We start from the raw sequence: 12,970 nt of genomic DNA, 5'->3' as shown, positions 1-12,970 counted from the left end.
GAAGAACCAAGTGGGAAGATTTTCTCTACAAACATTAACTGTATGTGTTAATGGCACAAGAACCAAAAAGAACAATGAAGCAGAAAAGACAGCCCAGAAACAGACCTCTTTGTGTGTGGACACCTGATTTATGACAAAAGGCACCACAAATCAGTGGGGAAAGGACAGTTTGGATAAGTTGTGCTGGATCAATTTGCTTTCCGTATTAAAAAAAAGACCTTTACCCCTATATCACATCACACACAAGAATCAATATTTGGTGGATTGTAGAAGTAAAAGTGGTAAGTAAAACAATAAAACTTCTAGAACACAATATAGGAGAATATCTCCATGACCTTGGAGTAGGAAAAGGTTATTTAAACAGGACACAGAAAGCACTAACCTTAAAAGCAAAGAGTGATAAACTGCACTCCATCAACAGACGTCTTTACAAGAACGAAAATGGAGAGAATGGGAAAAGATATTGACAACACATAATTACAAAGTTTGTTTTGAGAATACATGAAGAAATCTTAAAATAAATAAGATCGTCCAATAGGAAAAGGGGCAAGAGGCTCTACTTCATCAAAGAGGATATCCAAATGGCCAATAAACATACAAAAAGGGGCTCAACTTTTTTCATAAGCAGAAAAATATAAATTAAAACCACGATAAGAGACCGTGACACCTCCACCAGAATGGCTTCAATTATGAAGTTGTATAGTAGCAAATGTTGGAATGAATGAGAACTAATGGGAACTCTCAGGTACTGCCAGTGGAGTATGAATAGATACAACAGTTTTGAAAAACTTTTTGGCCTTGGTTACTGAACCTGAACATACACTTACCGTATGACCCAATAATTCCAGCCCCAGGCATATTCTCAACAAAAGCATGAGAAGTGTGCACCTGAGACACACAGGAATGCCCATACAAGTGTTACTCATACAAGCCCAGAGATGGGATCAACCCAAACAGTCTATCAGTGTTAAGATGGATAAATAAATGGTGGTATATTTATAAAAGGGAATACCTGGATTAGAACAATGTCAATGAATTAACTATAGCAATGAAAATGAATCAACACAGATGAATATTCCAAATCATTGAATGAAAGAAGCTGAACCCAAAAGAACGTGTACTCTATAAGTCTGCCTATATAAAGCACAGGGGGGGAAAAGGGCAAATCGATAATGTTTAGGAATGCATGCTAACTGATAAAACCATAGAAGAAAGCAAGGAAGTGATTTCTATAAAGATGAAGATCAGCATCTCCCCTGGCATGAGGAGAGGGGTTAGGCATGAGGTAGGCCTCTGGAGGCTTGGAATGTTCCATTTCTTGATGTGGTGATCGTTACCTGGGGTTTCACTTAGTGGTAAATCATTGATCTGTGCATTGCCAGTTTATACACTGTTCTGTATGTATCACATTTCACCATACAAAGGTTACAAATGTGCCACCAATATAGGACGCTTGAGAATCACTGGCCTAAATGGAGACAAGGAAGGTGAGAATTACTCTAGACCAGAAGATTTCCACACTTCCTTACCCCTCCCTAAAGGAAGTTTGAAAAACTGTGTGATCTTTTACCCTTTTAATCTGACGACTAACATTTCTCAACGTGATTAAACAGTTGCAGCATATTAGAACTATTACGATTTTAAAATAGAAATGTTTTATCATTCTAAAATATATCCAATAGACTAAAAATACACTGGTGATTTGAAACTGACCATTTAACATATAAATGAACAGGTCTTTGACAGAATTTTGTAATTTTCCTTGAAATTGTATTCCATTCACTTTCCTAGGGAATTTTACACTAATGCAAGACGTTTCTGTATTTGAAAGTCTTTTATTGACCGCCTATCACAATTCTCTGTGACACAAATATGCATGTAAATCAGAATTTAGAATTTCCTGTGACCTTAAATTTATAAATAAAAAATTATTTTGGGTTGATTTATCATTACCTATTACTGATATATAATTGATTAAAATATAAATATATCATACATTTAGATATATTATTGTTAGACATAAAATGTACAATTTTATTGGTAACGTATCTCTTGAAACAGATAGGGCTAGGTTTATGATGCATTCAAGAAAGAATCCTTCATGGATACGAAGCTGGAGCACTTTAAGTTGTCCCTTTGTTTGGCACGCTGGGACATTGTACACCTTGGACAGAGCGCCATGGTAAGAACAGGCTGGGGAGTGCCTCTTCGTCTGTAATGGGGCAGAAGAGAGATTGTAAAAGGGCAGGTGGGAAAGGCGGTAGGATGCCTTTCTGAGAACTACTGTTGCCCAGTTCACATCCATTCCCTCCATGTCTTCAGCTGAAGGCTTTCTCAGCACCTGGATCCTGCTCAGTCCACATCTCCATCTCCTTCCCAGTGCATGCTCTACACTGGCTCCCAGAGTTCCCCCAGCAGGATTAAAGCTCAATAACACACCCTTCATAGGCTGTGTTTCCCCACCTATCTGAGGTCCCCTCTCTCCTAGTGGTTCCTGGGATCACCTTCCAAATTAACTGCTTGCACTAGAATTTTTGTTTCTGCATCTGCTGGTGGGTGAACTCAAACCAAGACCTGTCTCAACAGCAGGTGCATTCTCAAGTGGATCAATTTCAGCAAAGAGTACAGTAGAGGCCAGGGAAACAAATTCTTCTAAATCTCCCTGTGCCTACAACGGCTTGAGATGCACCAGTGTAGCTCAATGGTGTGCAGAGTCCAGTTTGAAGCCACAGGGATCCATATCTCTGGATAAGGGGGCAATTCTACTCTCTTGTGATTTGGAAGGACTGACCATAGGCCTTTATAAGAAAACAGCATCTGGATTAATGGATACTAAGGATGTGAACATACTTCATAAGTTGTAAAGGACACTGTCATTTTTTGAACACCAGGTTGGGAATCAGGGGTTCTAGATTGTAGTCCAAGCCCTGTTGTTGACTTACTATATGGTTTTCCTCTTCCCTTTTTTTGCCTCCAGTTTCCCAATGTGGACACTGAGAGAGTTAGACAACAATCGGTTTGTTTTCAGATAGCTTTGCCTCCATTCTCCATCATAAGCTGGAACGAACATGTGTTCAAATGCTTTAGTGCAGATGAGAGGCTGTTCTGGCCCAGACGGTAGAGAGTTCTCTGCCTCCATAACCCTGATGTTGGTTCAGCGTGGGTTGGTTCCTTATCCTGTTTGAAGAAGCCACTTCTATGTCCAGATATGAATCAGAACATACACTCTGAACTTTGGGGTGATGTCTTTATGGGAATGGGCAATTTCTAGCTCCATCCTATGTGGCAGAATCAGATATAGACCATAGAGTATAATATAACAACACTGTGCGACATAATAGCACTGTATTACAAAACCATCCTTTTTCCCTACGTATGAATAAATCCTCAAATTCTTAGCGCCCAGTAGTCTTTGAGGGACTCAAGTGGCTTCTAAGTCTCTGTACCACCAACTCCTCCACGAGGATTGTCACGTGGCACATGCTCAATAGATATTTGTTGAATTAAAGACCCCCAGAGTTTGTGCCCCAATTTTGCTTGCAGTTGTCTCTAGATATTCTGCAGCTCAATGGCCGTGGCAGCTCAATGCTAGGTGTTTACCATCCTCTTCTAGATTTACAAGTTCATTTCCCAAACATACTTTCATCACCCCATCTTGACACGTTCCCTCCAGGTGCTGACTTTACCCAGAATGTCATGGGCTCTCAGGGGAGGCAGTAGGGATCTCAGAGTAGGAGATAGAATGCAGGCTCCAGAGCTCGGTGGAACAGATCCATCATCGACCTCTGGCTATCTATACCACCTTTTATAGGTTAATTAATCTCTCACTGCCTGTTTCCTCATCTCTAGAACAGGGATTATAAAATCATATAAAGATGCTCATCTCATAAAAGGAGTGTTTCGTGGATTAAATGAGATAATACAACTCACTTAGCACAGTGAGTGGCATCCCACCCATACCTAGTAAATATTTGCTATTTTCTGACTGAATACATTTGTCTCAAGACAGTATCCTTGAAAATCTTATAGATCCCTAGGAAAGTACAGCGCACATGGCTTTGGGTACCAAGTAGGAAATATAATTACTTTGTAACTCATATGTCTGTATATCTAGGCATTCAGTCCTGCCTCTAAGAGAACATCACTTCCTTTGTGGTACAGGGGATCGTAGAGCATTCTGAAGTGTTGTCATGTGCTTGTAACGTTAATTCCATTCTGTTTGAATATTGAGCCTAAATAATTTTTAATGCAAGTATAGAGTTCTATCTGTCATTATGCCAAGCACATATAGATGATGAACAAATGTTTGTTAAAGTGAACTGACATACGTAGCCAGGTCATTGAGTCCAGCATTACTGACTTCTCAAAGTGGTCCATTTTTGGAACTCATCCTTGAGAGGTAATAAATTCAGAAAAGGATAGTAGGAACAAACCTAATTTACCTAGTTCAAGAAGTTTGTTCATGGATATGCCAAAGGGCTCATATCTTTACTATACCAAAAGCCCAAATAGAACAAATTAAACCACCTAATACAAAGATAAAAGATGTGATTAACTAATTCACAGAAGATGAAATACTGATATGAAAAAACCCTTTCATATTAAGTAATAAAATGTGAATTAAATCAGTAACATGCCATGCTTAGCTATCAGATCAGTAGCAATGGAAAAGAATTATGTTACTCAAGGTAGACATGCTCACAGCATGTGCTTACAGGCATTTTTCTGTACTATTGGTCTGGTTGTGAAGTGGAGCCAGCTTTCAAAAACATCATTACTAACGCCTTAAAACAGTCATAGTTTTTGGCTCAACCAGTGCCCTTTTAACCTGTGGAACTAATTGGACAAGTATACAAATATCAGCGCACAAGGATGCTGATGACCAGTTTCATCCTGTCATGGGCTCCACACTTTGCAGGCTCCTCCAGCCAGCTTGGCCCTTCCTTTCAGAGTGAGGGAGCCTCGAACCAGTGGGGCATGCCTACCCTGTTCCCCTCCCACTAGGCCATACCCCATTGCACACGATGGGAAAGGGCCCTGACCTCCAGGTCCATCATCTGAGGGAAGACTGGGTCACCAGTGGGCCCATCCCTAGGCCGAAGGGGTGGCTCTTTGCAGGCAGCATAGACAAATTTGAAGATGGTGGCATGAGAGGATGATCTGGGCCTGGGAAAGGGGACCAGGGGTCGGAGGCCAGCTCACCCCACATTGTTGTGTTCCAGCATGGAACTTAAGAGGTCCGAGGAGTCAAAATTTGAACCTGGCCTTTGAGGTTTGTATCAAGTCATGTTTATTAAGATTGGAGGATAAAACATTTTTATTTAACAACATTAAATTATTTGGACACATGCTACGTCAGTTTTCATTTGCTCTCTTGGACCAGGCTGCAGTTCCACAAATGTTAAGGGCAGGCCTGCTCGTTCCAATTTCATTTTAACAGAAAGTAGAAGTAAATCATACTAATTGACGTGGAAAGATGTTTTAAGCTATATTAAGAGGAAAAGGGTCTAAAACAGTTGATGCCATTTGTGTGTGGAAAGGGGCATGAGAGTGGATGTTTGCATTTCCTCCCCCATTCAAAAGCAAGAAGACAGGAAGGGCATTCAGCAAAGTTCTGAGGGAGGTTGTCTCGGAAGGGGGCTTGGGTGGGAAGGTGGGAAATGAACATGTATTATTTGTGAAATAAAATAAATAGCAGAGGAAAAAAAAAGCCTCAGTAGTAGGGCTCAGCCACTTGTTCTAAGGGATCCACAGGATGTCTGAGACCCCTGCCCAAGGATGGAAGACTTTGTCTTTCCATCAGAGTAATGTCCTCAACTTTCAGAAGAAATCAGGGAAAAAGATGTCTCTCTTCTCCCACGTGTATCCCTTGGGCCATTTACTGGAAGTGGCACCTGAGCCACAGGCTCCCAGCTTTGCACATCCCTTCCCATGATCTTCTTTCCTTCACACCTGGCCTTCAGTTCCTGTACCAGAGGCAGGAAAGGCTCAGGGTGCCCCTCTGGATTCTCAGGGGTGAAAGGCATGCCGGCTGAGGTTCCCCATTCTGACCTGGAGTTGCTGCTCACCATTTAATTTATGCCTGCTCATGCCTTGACCCATCATTGGGGCAGAACCTCTTTTAACAGAGTCAGGTTGGAGGTAGCAAATGTGAGAGTAACACAAGAGACTTAATTAAGTTCTCCTGGAATGCGGGTGTCTGAGAGCTGGTGAAGGGGAATGGACCTCGCCAGGCTGTTTTCTTTCCTGGGTGCTTCCAGCCTTCGTAATACCATTTAAAGTTAAAACAAAATGCAGAAGCTTAGTTAATTTATGTCCACTTCCTACACTCTGTTTAATACATTAACTGTTTGCTTAACTTATTGGGTGATTTTGAAGACTGGCCAAAGAGTTTATTGTCCAGATGACATTTCGGCTTTCTATTACCAGTTTTGCTCGGAAAAAAGGAAGAAAGAAACGACAATATTAAACTGACCACAGATGAAAACTTTTATTAGTGGAAAAGGGTTTAAGAAGCCCACACAAGCATCTTTGTGACTTTTCGGCATTCTTGGGCTTGCACCCATTTCAAATGTTAATTGTATGTGAGTGGTTGGATCCAAGTTGCTCTAAAAGGACCTTGAAGCTCATTACAGTCTATGAAATTTAGTCTCCCTAGAAACAGTTGTGTATAAGTTTACTGCCCAACACAACAGACAAAATATTGTGAGCAGATGGCTTGGAGTCAGCTGGCTTAGTATCTTTAGCTGAGAAGGGCGATAGCCATCAAGACTAATGGAAGAGTAAAGAGCCATTTCTACGAGTTTCAGAAAGGGAGGAGGCCGGGGAGATCAGGAATGTATGAGAAAAATATGACTGCCTCAACCATATAGATTAATCCATGGAGGGTCCAGGTTTAGTTGTAGATGCCTTGTAAATTGCTGTTATTTCAATAATACCTAAATACAATGCTACTGATCTGTGATCTTGAGCAAATCACTTCACTTCTTCATCACTTTCCCTCCCTCATCTGCAAAATGGGCACAATAGGAGTACACGCGCCTCATAGGATTGTTGTGAACTATAAACGAAAATGTGAGTGTAACATGTATACATACAGAAAGGGAAAGTCACAAGCTTTCCCTTCATAGGCGCTCTTTTTACTCTGATTATTGGAAATAATAAAACTGGTCTAACAGATAGTAAGACTTAAAATCTAAACGTAGATGACACACACCCTAATTCAGATCTAGACTAGATCAGCATGTCCCAGACACTACTGAAAGTGCCTCATTGATTCCTAAAGCATGCTCTGTCCATATCAAGCAGCAAGTAGAAGTTCATATGAAAGAAACTGTTCAGATTAGAGTCGGGCCCAGAGCAGATGGCAACATGTGAGTCACATCGCTGGGGAAGAGCGAGTGTACTATCGCTAAGCAGTAATGATTGATCTGTCCCATGGAAATAGGTAGGTTGAGCCTAATGATGCTACACAAAGCAGAAGCTCAGTTGATTAATGATCTACGAAAGACCATGAAGGGACCAATGATCAATCCTTATTGTTTTCATTGACAATGAGAACATTGCCAATTCAGTTGGAAAAGACTACTGCAAAGAAGTGTGAAACCTTGAAACAGAGACAAATGCTACACTCCCAGACGCCAGCTTCCTTTAGCAAAAGGAAGATATTCATCATAGGATTACCGTCACCCAAAGAAAAAACAGCTAAAATAAAGGTTAAGAGAAAAGTAGCTTTCTCACAAGTTTATAAAGCCATGCCCAAAGGGACAATAGAGGCAGCACTGGTCTATGAAAAGAGAGGACCAAGAATTAATGAGAGACGCAACCAGGGCCAGTGGGTGCAAAATGACACCGGGGACCATGGCAGTTAATTGCCTTTAACAATGCATGAAGAAGCAGCCTTGGAATTATCAGAAAACAAGCTGAGAGGAAACCTGAAATAGAGAGCACTATGCAGGTCCAGGTCTGGGAACATTACAAAAACTGGGGGAATGTGAGAAAATAACCTGTCCTTACTGGGCTAAGGACAAAAGGCAGAGGCAATCTAGATTTCAAATCTGAAAAATCAATATCGCATGAGAGCTAATGGTTCAACCAGCAGCATAAAAGAAAAGACTGGATTTAGGGGCACTCATTTCTTCCCTGTTGGAGAAGACCAAAAACTACTCACCACTTATTCAAGACTTGACCAGAAAACAGTGAACATTTAGCCTGAGGTCAGTGTTATACTAAGGTCTGGGCACCGGCTCTGAGGCAGAGAAGTCCATTTATGTTCATCCACGGAATAAATATTTACTAAGCCATATCTTCCATTTATATAAGGAATATGGCAATTGTAGAAATAAAGGACCAGAAATCTGAGGTTTGGAGTACCCTGAAACGTTCACTCCCATTGCGTTTTCTTGTTAGCACTGTGGAGTTGATTCTGCTGCTAGTGACCCTGTGAACAGCAGAGCAGAAGACCCTGCCTGGTCTTTTTGCTCCACCTGCTCACCTTCTGGCGCTACAGCAGACAATGCTCTGCTGCTATTCATAGGGTTTTCATGGCCAACTTTCTTGGGGGCCAGTTCCTTCTTCTGAGTCTGTCTTAGTCTGGAAGCTTGGCTGAAACGTGTCCACCACGGCTGATCCTGCTGGTATTTGAAATACTGGTGGCATAGCTTTCAGCATCACAGCAACATGCAGCTGCCACAGCATGACAACCAGCCGATGGGTGGTGTTGTTCCCTGACTGGGGAGATGAACTTGGGTCACAGCAGTGAGAGACCGAATCTCAACCACTAGACCACCAGGGCTGGCGGTCGTGTGTTTTCTAGTGCAAATAAATAACACGCCACTCGGAGAGCAATAATGTTTGGATTATAAAACATTCATTTACCGTCTCTTTGCCACTTACACTTGGAGAATCCCCAAGTCTGATCCAGATGCCTGCTCATCTGATTTCAAATGGACCCTTTGAATCATCCCAACTATTTTAGAATCATTTAGATTTTCCTAAAGACCTTTGCTGAAGAAGGGTCCAGGCAGAATCTTAAACTCTTGAAAGAGTTAGAGTCAGATGCCCCAGATGAAGGCTGGGATACTTGAACACAATTATCAGTGCTACCCCAACATCATCAGTTGACAAAGATAACTTTGCTGGTTACTCAAGACTTTAGGTGAAATTCCACCAGAACAAACAAATCAAGCAAAACATCTGAAATCCACGAAGGACAAGTATCTGGATTACCTTTCTAATCAAGCCATGGATTCTTAGGAAGAATAATGTCCACTCTTACTGGAATATTCAGGTAGACTTAGGATTGCACCTGAGGGTGGGGAGGAAAGATTTCTTCAAAGCTATAGGGATATAAATTAAGCATTTTTGTTCACAGAAGACCTAGGCAAGTTAGATCCTCATTAACAAACAATAATTTGATCCAACAAAGATCTGCATGATATTTTTTGTATGATGGAAAGAATTTATGTACATGTATCTCCCCCCTCCCTGACTTTTTTTTTTAATGAGGAAGAGCGGCCCTGAGCTAATACCTGTTGCCAATCTTCCTCTTTTTGCTTGAGGAAAATTGTTGCTGAGCTAACACCTGTGCCAATCTTCCTCTATTTTGTATGTGGGACACTGCCACAGCATGGCTTAATGAGTGATGTGTAGGTCCACGCCCAGGATCCAAATCCGAGAACCCTGGGCCACAGGAGCAAGGCATGGGAACTTAACCACTATGCCACCAGGCTGGCTCCGTCCCTCATTTTTCGTTTGTCTTTGGGACTAGAAAAATTGCCACATATGTTAAAGATCTTGGAAACCTCATCTGTTGCCAAATTTAACATGTGTACGTAGGCCAATGGATGCACGGATACATCTTTATGTTTGCAATTTCATTTGAAAAATCTGAGTACTTAAAATTACACCCAGTAGTTCCTTACAAATTCATGTTATCCATGTATATTGCAACGTATTGTAAAGAACAAACATCAGGGCAATGAACAGTCCTGGTTGTTAAACATTGCTGGATTACATTTAAAACAGATATAACGAGCTGAAGGTAAAGGACTCGAAGCCCGAGTCGCTGGGGTGGCTTCCCCGGCAGGGTGCTCAGCTGCTGAAGGGGCTGGAGTGGGCGGTTCTTCCACACACAGCCTCATTTACCTCAACACCAGCTAACTCCTTTCCCAGCTAGTGTCCGCCAGAGTTGTCTGGTGAGGGTTCTTGACATTTTCTTTATTAATATCAAAGACATTTTCTTGAAAACACAGGGAAAGAAATTGCAGCAACTGTGATTCCCTTAAAGAAATAAGTTTCGTTTTGATCCCTGAGGAAAAGTTTCTGAATATCCTCTGTGTATTCCAAAAGGTTTTGAGTTACTATGGACGAAATGAGGTACTATTTTCTTTGCTTTTTCGTTGCTATATTACAAAATGTTCTTTATTTCTAAACATCCTGATGCTGCTTATCATTTCACCAGAGCTTTAAAACAAGCCAGTAAAGGACCCAGATCAAATATTGTGATGTGTCCTCGATGGAGGAGGAAACCAGAGCACAGCAAGGGTCAGAGGTTTGCCAAGAGCTCAAACCGGAGGGATCAACAATTAGTGAAAGAATTAAGTCTCCTGGCTAATAGTTTATGAGACTGACCCAGTAATAACCTATCAAGATTCCAAGATTCTAGTCAGTCTACAGCAAGAGCCTTAACTTTCTCAGCCTCTTTTGTCTACTCTTAGAAACACATGCGGAAGCCCATGAGGAGCACACATTTGTTTTCTGGCCATGGTCTCTGAGCATCACCATGGATGCTCTGCGATGCCAGGGAAGAGGCTTCAGACAAGTGGGATCTGATAGGTGCAGCCCCAAACAACCTCTAAAAATAAAGTGTAAAGCTCTTTAATTAATTGTTTTTAATTAACAGCTTGCATCTTTTAGACTTTGATTAGTATGGGAATTTCTACAAAGCTTTTGACGTGGTTGTTGCTTCATTCATTTAACCAACAGTGTTCTTGTTTTGGGGGTAGAGGGGCATCAGATGTGTACCAGGCCCTGTGCTTAGACCTGGTGTACAACAAATGTGCAAGAACTGATGTGCAAGAACCCGCGTGAACAAGACAGACCTGGTCCCTGAACCCAAAGAGCCTGCCCTCTAGACCAGCACTGTCCAGCAGGCCACAAATGCTAACCACATATGCAATTTTAAATTTTCTAACAGCCATCTTAAAAAAGTAAAAGGGACCAGATGAGATGAATTTTAATAGTATCTTTTATTTACCCAATATATCTAAAATATTATCATTTCAATGTGTAACCAACATAAGAAAATTTTAATTAGGTATATTTTACTACTAACTCTTTGAAATCCAGTGCGTGTTTTATACTAATAACACATCCCAATTTGGACCAGCCACATTTCAAGTGCTCAATAGCCACATGTGGCTGGTGGCTACCACATTGGACAACACAGGTCTACAGGGGATATCGATGAACAAGTAAGGAAACTAATCCAACAAGTACACATAGTGATTTATGCCACTGAGGAAAAACGAGGGCTGGAAAGGAAGAATCATTGGTGAGGATGGAGAGGAGTACTTTAGAGAAACTGGTCTTCCTGAAGGAGTGACTTGAGATCTCAGTCTCCCCAAATATAATTTAGAAGAGTAATTATATCTGTAGCTTTTCACAATTCTTTGTGGAGTCAAGTAGCTGTAATAATGAGGGATCAAGTTTGAAATCACTGGAATAGCTGATATCAATGTTTTTCTAGAGTTTTAGACGGTGCATCACATTTGGTCTAGCCAAAACATGTGGGTAAAGCGTGACACTCAAATGGACTTGCTGTGATGTGGGAATGTTCAGTTTGGACTTCAAAATAATTCCAGAGTTTCCTTTGAACTCGTTGGGGACAGAGATGAAAGACAGGATCAGCTCCTGAAAGTATTTTGCCACCAAGTGACATAAGAGAAGTTTTCCCTGAAGGCCTGACCCCAGCTGGTCTCAGCAGATGAGAGACTCGAGTCCATCCCAACCAAGGACTAAACTTAACACTTTGAGGGCTCCAGGTTCTCGGGCTGGTTCTAGGGCAACTGCTTCCCTCTCCTCACTCTATTTCTGACCCATTCTTGATGTTTATGAGAAACTGAAGAGCTGAGATTTCGTCTTTCTTCATGATAGATCAATAACCACAAAGAACAACACAAAACGTATAACGCAGGAGTGGATTTGAGTCACCGTGTCCGACCCCCTTCGTCCTGCTGTAGGACAAACAGCACTGGTCCCAGGTCACACAGCTGTTCACTAACAGATCCGAGACTAGACTGCAGGCTTCTCTCCCGATCCATGGCTCTTCCTGCAAATTCAGGCAGCCTTCTCTGGAATTCAGACGAAGGGAACAGTTATCATATCTCACTGTAACAAGTGCGAGCATTCATTATTTTTTAAAAAGCATGTTCCCTGTGAAGTGTCAAAGCCTCAGAGTTAGAGATATTTTATTTTTGCATTCAATGAATCCCTGGTTCTTCTTGGTGCTTGATCCTTATATTCCCATCGGAGGATGGAGGACTGTTAAGGATGAACCTACAATGCTCAGAAATATCACCGGGAGGGACAACCAATTACTCAAACGGATGTTTTAAATTAATATTACATCAGGACTTGGGAGCTTTCTCAAAGATAAATACAGTGGAAAGACATTCACACAAAGCTTTTGTTTTTCTATTTCTTATATTTGAAATGCTGAGATGCTAACAAGTATATTAAAATTTCTTAAAACTCAAAGATGTTAAAATTCGACTAATTTTCTAAACTGCCAGGCTTTTCCTTCCGTTCAGCTTTCTGAGAGTAAATTTTATTCTAGGAAAGCAGGATGTTTATAAATGAGTCACCATTTAAGCCATATTATCACTCTTCCTGGTAAGTTTGTGCTTTTTCCCATCGCGTGGGTTCAGTTTCTTGGAAATTGGATATATCAGGATAATTGGAAATCAGG

This window comes from Equus caballus, chromosome 16, assembly GCF_041296265.1.
Source record: "Equus caballus isolate H_3958 breed thoroughbred chromosome 16, TB-T2T, whole genome shotgun sequence".
Taxonomy (NCBI): Eukaryota; Metazoa; Chordata; class Mammalia; order Perissodactyla; family Equidae; genus Equus; species Equus caballus.
This window is presented reverse-complemented; position numbering follows the sequence as displayed.